Raw genomic sequence first — 9,031 nt, forward strand, 5'->3', positions numbered from 1 at the left:
TCCCAAAATGTTAGGTTAAGCCTCTTTAAATCCCTCCTGCTTAGGAATTAGTTCAAGAGACTTTGACAGTCTGCCATAAGGGAGCAAGGTCAAATAACACAGCTGTGAGGAGAAGAAGCTTGCAGAGTCTGAAAAACAGGCAGAATTGGACTTAATCTGCAATATGTTTGGAGGATCCCATTAGTAATTCCAACAGAAAAGATTTTTAAAGACTTGTGCCTTTTTAAAACTGATATTTGTCGAGACATCTAGGATACATTGTATCAGTTGATATCACAATTATAGTCCATATATGTATGGGATAAGCAGTGTAAATTTCTGTTTTAAAACATCTCACAATTTTTCCAATTGTATTTTCACTTTTTAACCTTTTAAAATTGCGACGTGGCATACATTTGAAAATATGTACAAATCATAAGTGAATTATTGCGATGATGTTTATTTTTTTTTAAATTTTAATTTTTTCACCCTTTTCTGATGGAGGAAGTCTATGTGCCCAACATACCTGTCAGAAATAAAGTATGAGCTGAGAACTTAAATTTATGTCATGAACTATATATCATTAGACCATCCTGGAAATATTCCCAATATGTTAATACATTTGCTTCACCAGAGCCCCTAGATTGCACCTATAACCTCAGGATGAATTCTTGACTTTTTATGATCTCTGATTTAAACAATTTATAGCTGCAATGTCTCCTCCCTATTCCAAAGAAGAAACTGGAATTTAAAGCTTTCTATGGGCAAGCAATACATTTTTATTTAAGACATACGGGAAGACATATTATCAAAGATACTTTCATCTGCCTCAGGTCCCTGTCCACTTGGAAAATTACCAAGCTACTTGAACAATGAAACAAGTTCCAAATAGCCAAAGTTGTTTTCAGACTGACTGTTTAACCCAAATCATCGAGTGGCACCTGAGACTGTAAACATAATTTGACTGAACAATTAACCAACGCAGATCACAAATAATTGCTGTGGCTCTTTCTACCACAGTCCACCTGTCCAGGCAAAGGAAATTAATCACAAAATGGTCAAATGTGAAGGTCCACAAAAATTTGTCTTGAGAAACCTCTGAAAAATTTGGAAATCAGGATTTCTAGTTTGAAGTACTTAAAGCACCTGCCCTAGCATAAACTATCCAGATGTAAGATGATCTTATAGTTTATTCCGAATCTAAAGAGATAATATCTGAACATTCTATGTCTATGAAGTCTTGGTTATGCTTCTGTCATTCAAAGTCATACAAAGGAAATATAATTTGTGTGTATTCATGCTCTGCTTAGACAGATGGAAGCACAGCAGGCAGGTAAATACTGACATTCTCTTCCATGAATACTTTCAAAACAAAGGTCAAAGATAAAATACTAAGTAAAGTGAATGCAGATTAGGATGAACATCTGTTTAAATATGATAGTAGAGGAAATATTCATTGCTTTTTCCAACAGAATTTTCTCTTCCAACTTATCAATGGGATTGTGCTTAATTCTTCATTCCTTGCAGTCTACTACATTAGCTTTCTGATTAAAATTAATAGCTTGATAAAGTACGATTAGCCACAAGGAATAATTTATGGTTTCTCTCTCTCTCTTTTTTTTAATAGAAATTACTAATCTGGCAAGCATTAAGGAAGTTAATATTGTCTTTAGATAGGCCTTAACTCAGTTTAGAAGGAAGGCATTTTAAGAAAAGCAATATTTGAAATATCAAGTTGTTCTTGTAAACTTGCAAGAGCAAATTAGAACTTCATGAACTGAGTCATGAGTTTTAACAAACTATACCTCTGGCTGACAAAAGAGACTACTTTGGAAGGAATTAAGAAATCACTATGCTTTTCTCTTAGTTTGACTCTGCTGCTTCTTCTATGCAACATGAAAGCTCTCACTTCCTTCCTTAGATCGCTCACTTCCCCGGCATTCATGACACAGAACGATCTTGGTTCTTTTACTCGCCGCTATTATGTTTCTTCCTTTCCATCGCATGCAACATCTTTCATTTTAGTATTCTCTTCCAACTAGGAGTTCACAGATTCTAATTTAGCTGACCTAGGTGTGGTCCAGGTCAGCTAAATCATACTTACTTCTTCACATGTCTTGTAATTTTTTTATTATATTCTTCACATTGTATATAAAACGACAGTAGAAACTGAAATATAATATTATTTTGTTTTCAGAAAATGTAAGTTTTTTCCTATGTTATAGTGGAAGGGTGAGCATTCATATTACTCCGAGGGTTGAGTTTAGTTTGGGCTGGGCTGCAGTTTTAATTAGACTGTGTTCACCCCCATTAGCACAACTTCCGACTGCCAGCTATCAGGAATCAGTGCCTTTGATCTTGACAGTATTCAAAATGCGAGTGGGACTGGGTCACATTTTCAGATAGTTTTGGTTCATCATTTAATTCTAATTCACCAGGGTCATAGAATCTAAATACCGTGAAAATGTGCAAGCCTGTGCAAAAAAATGTATCTGCTTTCTCCCCCTTCCTCTAAATGTTTTGGCAAAATTTTTGGTGGGAAGAATATATAGCAAAGGACTGTTATTTTCATACTGAGTCTGATTATATACAGATTCCAATTTACCACATGGTCATTAAAAGGTTCAGCTGGTTTCTCCTCATTCTACAAAATCCCATATAATGTCAGATCAATTCCTCCACTTGGATATACCCAAACCAGGCACTTTCTCCCAGGTATGAATCTCTCTATTTGTTTGTAATGGGCTCCTCTTTCTCAAGAATTCAGTTTATCGAGTCTTCTTTGTTTACTTCATAGTCTCATAGAAAAGCATAATTTTTATATTATCTGTTTTTGTTTCTTGTTACCATGGGAACAAAGATCATTTGCTACTGGAAGTAGAAATCTACTCTTCCCAGAAATGCTGACTCATGAATCTTACTGTGAGAAATCTGCTAGAAGATTGTTTGCACCATAGATCACGTTTAAAGAAATCTGTTTAAAGTGATAACTAAGAGATTGTTTTATATTCCTTGCAAATTGAGGTATGCACACAAGCCAAGTAACAAAGTATATTCTTATCTCATCAAGATATTAGAACTATCAGCCACTCAGAATCGTTTGTAAAACATTCCTTCTTGGTTTAGAAGAACTTTATCTCAACTTTTACTATTGCTCACTCAGATCCTAACCCTCTTCTCCTCTCTATTGCAAATATTGAAATAAGGCGTGTCTTCAAAATGTGTGTACTGAAGGAATCTTCTATTATCCCTCTAAGAGTTAAATAGATATCTTTAAAAATTGATGAACACATTTTGTCTCTATTACATCCAACAAAAAATACACACTGTCTACAAGTGTCTCACAGTTAGTGGATGCTTAATAAATATTTTCAATGAATAAATAGTATTGCTCATCTTATTCCTCCCATTTGTCTTTATTCTCTTCCCTTACCTCCCAACTTCATCTCTCTAAATTTGAGCCAGAATAATCTTCCTATTCATTTCAATTTTCTATTAAAAAACTTTTAATAGCTTTTTTCCCTGCTGAATTAAGTTGAATTCTCAATATGACTAGTACAGTTTTTCACAACAGGGCATCAAGCTATATTTTGAACTTAATTCTTTGCATGTTTCTTGGTTTCCAACAAAACTAGAACAATGTTCTCTGGGTTTCCTAAACACATCCTTTGCTTTTCTATTGCTACACGAGTATGCCTGCTCCAGATGGACATTCTCTTTTTCACATGTCTCTCTTTACCTATTAAAATCCTATGCATCCTTCGGTACCCATCTCAAATGCCACCATCAACTTGACATACAGCCTGAGCCATGAAACTGGATATAATCTCTCATCTTATTCTTCCTACAGCATATGACTTGTACCTCTCTAATATGTTTGCTTAATTCTATAATGTAGTAATAAATTTTATTTGTTTCTGAAAACAGAGTATGAGATCCTTGAAAGCAGGGGCTGTGCTAACTCATATCTGTAGCCTACACCACACATCCCCACCAGTAACAATTACATTGCATTATGTTTAGTATGTTTAATACAAGTATTTGATCAACATGAGAATTTTATACCTGGAATGGTATGGGTCACCATGAATTTCCATGTTCTCGCCTCACTCGTTTTATTGACAAAATCTATGAGGCTCCAAAAAGTTTAATAAATTGAAGTGAATTTCATAAAATTTAAACAAACACAAATATGAACTATTAAAATGATATTTACCTAAGTGATTCCATGTTAGAAAAAACTAAGCGTGGTTTAAATAAGGGAAATTATACCCCTAAAATATTCACCAGAATAGAATGTTCCACTTTAATTTTACTCTGAATTAAATAGCCCTAACGGAATAAATCAAGACAAACCTTTATTTTTTTAATGGGTCTTTGGAGTAAAAACGCAAAGTTTATAGAGCATTGATGTGACTAAGAAATTTCAGAACATGCATTATTACCCAATTACATCTTGCAGTAATAAGCACTTTTATATATTCTCATTCTAGGTCTTTTGAACAGCTTTTAAAACATTAATTCGTTCATTAAATTTAATGCCAAATTTTAATTCTGAACATATTGTATAATATTTTGACCTGCATAACAGCTGTTTCTTTGCAAGCAGTCAGATGGTATTGTTAATACGATAAAACTTTGCATTTACATACCTTTGTGTCTTTCTTGCTTCTGTGCTGGGTACTCAAGAAAAATCCAATGTGTAAAGAGGACTGAAGGAGTGGTGAGTGACCAGTGACAAAACAAAAGAGTATACAGTTTTGACCTGTGACATATGAATCCATACAGACTCTACTTCAGAAGTAGAGAGCCTTATGAACAAACACATAAATGATTCACATTTGACTATTTTGGATTCAGTTTTGGCTGCTCTAAAGTTGTTCTTTTATTTTGTAGAGCAGTCTGGAATTCATCAGAGACAACAGAAGTCAGAATTGAAAAAATCAGTACCCCACTAGGTACCCATTCTCTTGCCACCTCCAGTTTCACCTGTGTGCAAGTATGCTGCCTTGTTAGAAAGGCAAAGTAGCATGTGAGACATGTGTTTATATACATATCTGAGGACAGATGTTGCCCGGTGGAACCAGAGAAGTTTGGACTAATTCTTTTGCATAGGAAGTCAGTATGAATCCGTAGCCTCAAACTTATGAGTAGTTACTCAGATGAAATCAGAATCAGCCTCTTGGAGTCTGAATAGAAAGAAACTTCTTTCAAAATAGGACTCTCAATATAAGGGAAACTTTTATATATACAAATATATATTATATTTTATATAGGTATACATATATAATATAATATATATACATATATAACATAATATATATACATATACACACATCCATCCATATATATATATATTATTGTTAGCCTGGCAAGTATGCATAGGCATATACATAATTAGTATTCAGACAGAATTCTGAGAAAACCAGGAACTACATTTAGGACTAATAAATAACCAATTTCTGCTCCAAATTTAAAAAAAAAATTCTTAACACTGTCATCCATGGATATTCATGGATATATTGCTTGACTATTATTCAAGTATTATTCAATATGATGTAATTAAGAGATCAATAGTTGAGGAATCAGAAGAACTAATTAATAAAACACAGCTCTTAGGGGCACTGAAACACTTAAAGATGAGAAGGACGAAAAAGAATGAACAGTGGAAACCAGGCTTCAGTGGCAAGAGATGGGGAGATGGGGTGGGGGGGAGAGAGAGGAGAGAGAGAGAGAGAGAGAGAGAGAGAGAGAGAGAATCCACAACAGACCTCTCAAACCTAATTTTGGTTTCATACTATCACTTCTGCCATAGTTTATGGATCACACAAACTCTTGTAAATGTAGAAGGGGACTATACTAAGGTATGAATACTGGGAGACAAGAATCATGGAGGGGTCACCTAGAGGCTAGCTGCCACATATAATGAAGTAAATGCATGGGGTGGGTGGGAAGAGGATTCCGCAGAAAAGAGAATAAGTATAGGATTAATGTCTTGAACAAGAAATAATGTCATCTAGCATATAAGTGGAAGAATTTGATATGTCAATGTAAGAAACGTCCAAACCTGTAGAGAATTTTTATGAGTTTATTTGAGCCAAACCAACAACATATGCTGAGAAGCAAGATCTTAAAAGCATCTGAAATTCAGGAGGAAACTAAGGAAGATTACAAGGTGGGGATAGGATTACAGGATAATTAACAAGAATATGTGCTTTCCTGAGCATGGGTATTTCAAAGGTGTATTAACTTAGAGGCACAGAGAAAATGGACAGGGCTTGCTTAAGGCAAAGATAAACCTTTTACTAAAAAGTTATATGCCTGGGGTGTGACTACCTACCATGACCTGCCCAGTTAAGAATTTATTATCAGATCACCCTGTGAGGTTACTTTCCATAAAAGCCCCATTTTTGGTGGAAGGAGGCCACAGATAGAAGCAGACAGCAGATAAAAAATATAGCCATATTGATAAGAGATAGGGAAACTACATGATAAGTGAGGTAGTTCCCTATGACTGATTTTATCTTATCAGTAATGTCAGAAAGGTCATCAGCTAATAGTGAAGAGGAAGGAGAAGAAAGAAAAATTTGAAGAGAGTAATGTGTGAAATAGCCACTTCATAAAGTAGGAAAGTTGAAAACAGAATTGACTAGGAAAAAAAGCAATAGGATTTTGGAGCAATATGAGAAAGTAAAAACAATCTAGATGTGTAAATGAGACATAACATAAACACAGGATATAGGAAGAAAAAAATAATCACCAAATAACAGGACTGCAGAGAAGCAAAGTCCTTAGACACAGAAGCAAGAAAATCAAGGAAATATTCATACCGGAAATTGAGGCTTTAATGGATTTGTTGATGGGTTCCACATGAGTCAGTGTGGACTAAAGGAAGGCTGGAGGACTCGGTCAGGCTGGAAATGGACAGAGTAATAGTTCAGATGGGAGGATTCAACTGCAGAGGTGATGGGACTACAATCCCGATAATCTCTTAAGATAAGGTAGAGAGTCAGTTAAATTGTATACTTCTTGGGAGTAGGCAGTTTATAGAAGTGAGACAGAGAAAGGAGATGGTATTTTCTAAGGGAGAAGGGAGTAAAATAGTAGGATATTCATATCCTACTAAGAGTAGTATTGAGCCTGGCGAGCTGTAATCAATAAACTCAATACTCCTGAGTAGATATCAGAAATATGGACTAGCCATTTAGTATTAAATGCAGACTAAATATGTATCTACTTATTTTTTTGAAAATTTTTTGATTTATCATTGAATCTTAATTTTATGATGGAACTTTTCTACTTCATTACTTGCAGAGTAGTAGAACTCAGCAGATACTAACCCGAAATGTCTTTAGAAAATGAGAACAAACAAACCTTAACTCTTAAAGAACTAAGAGGGTAGAATGAATATTAAATTTCCCAGCATTAATTAAAATGGAATTTTCAAAACTTAAATAATAAATTTATTTTATATTTGTCTCCTAGTCACATTTTGAAGTAAAATCTGAACCTGAAAATCAGGATTTTAATTAAGACTGGATTTAAAGCTTCTCCTGTTTTTCTTTCTCTCACCTTCCCTTCCTTTCCTTTCAGAGCAATTAAATCCAAATGCCATTCGGTGGAGTTCAACAGGCAGACATCCTGTTGGGTGGGGAAAGGGGTAGATTCAGGTGTAGGTGTCTAAGTCAAAGTGAAGTAAGGCAGGGAGCCAAATGGGGGCGCAGCAGAAGTGTCTCCCGGTTTCTGGGGCCTGGTAAGAAGAAGAAGCTCCCACAGTGCAGGAAGCAAGAGTGGTGACAGACCAGGGAGATGCGGTGTAGGTAGCAGGCAACAGGAACAAGAGATCAGGGAATGGGTAAAATAAGTAAATATATTAAAGATAATGGGAGCGACATTTCTCATTGTCAGAAAAGAGAGCTACCAGCATGGAAAGAGATAAAACTGGAATGCAATTTGTGATATTGAATTTAAGTTGTAGATATCAGTGAGAACTTATGGTTTTTAAGATGGATGGATGGATGGATGGATGGATGGATGGATGGATGGATCTGGCTGGCTCTGGCTGGCTAGATAGATGTGTATATAGGCATGTGCATGCATAGATAGATAGATAGATAGATAGATAGATAGATAGATAGATAGATAGATAGATAGATAGATAGATATACAGATAGATATGCACGTTTGTGTGTACGTTTCTAGCTCTGTCAACGGAGAGGGTCTAGGTACAGTGACACCCAATACCAATAAGCATACTTAGCATTCATATCTATATATCATTCTCTACTTAAAGGAATCAGGAGTCTTTGGAAAGATGGGTGATTTCAGGGAAGATACAAGGTGAGCCTGGAATATCTTTTTGTGCCAGAAAATAAGGTGATGTTTCAAAAATAATGCCAACTTCTCAAAGGGACACAGTCAATTTGTAGGTGTATCACTGGTCGAATCTGAGACAATTTGACTATCAAAATAAATGATGATAGTCACTGATTATAACCTGTGAATAAAATTGAAATCTACAAGTTCATACTGATGTTTTTAAAAATGAATAAATTGAGCGTTTGATGAGAAATGGAATATTTACAAAGAGTCGAAATATTTCCCACAGAATACATATTAATTACAAAGGGAAGGATCCTGGCAGACACTACCTTAATCAAGTTATCAAAATTAATGTCATCAGTAATGTGACAATTTTAAATGATGTATCACCTGATAGAAGGCAGTAAGAATGCTGTATAACGTCTACGATATTCTATCAAAGGTATATAACCTGAATGTGATGGCAAGTATATACCATAAAAGATGAGGGACCATCTATAAAATGACCACCTGCTAAAAATAGATGATGTAAATAGGACCCAGAGTATCCTAACATAAAAGGTAGAATGTCCTGAATACTGTAGATAAAAACTCCTCACGCCAAGAACCAGAAAGATTACAACTTGAATGAGAATAGACAATCAACTGACACCAAGGCCTAGATGAATCGGTTGTTATGATTATGTGACCAAAATTTTTAAGCAACCATCATGAAAATGTTTGACAAGCG

This window comes from Pteropus alecto, unplaced genomic scaffold (assembly GCF_000325575.1).
Source record: "Pteropus alecto unplaced genomic scaffold, ASM32557v1 scaffold98, whole genome shotgun sequence".
NCBI lineage: Eukaryota > Metazoa > Chordata > Mammalia > Chiroptera > Pteropodidae > Pteropus > Pteropus alecto.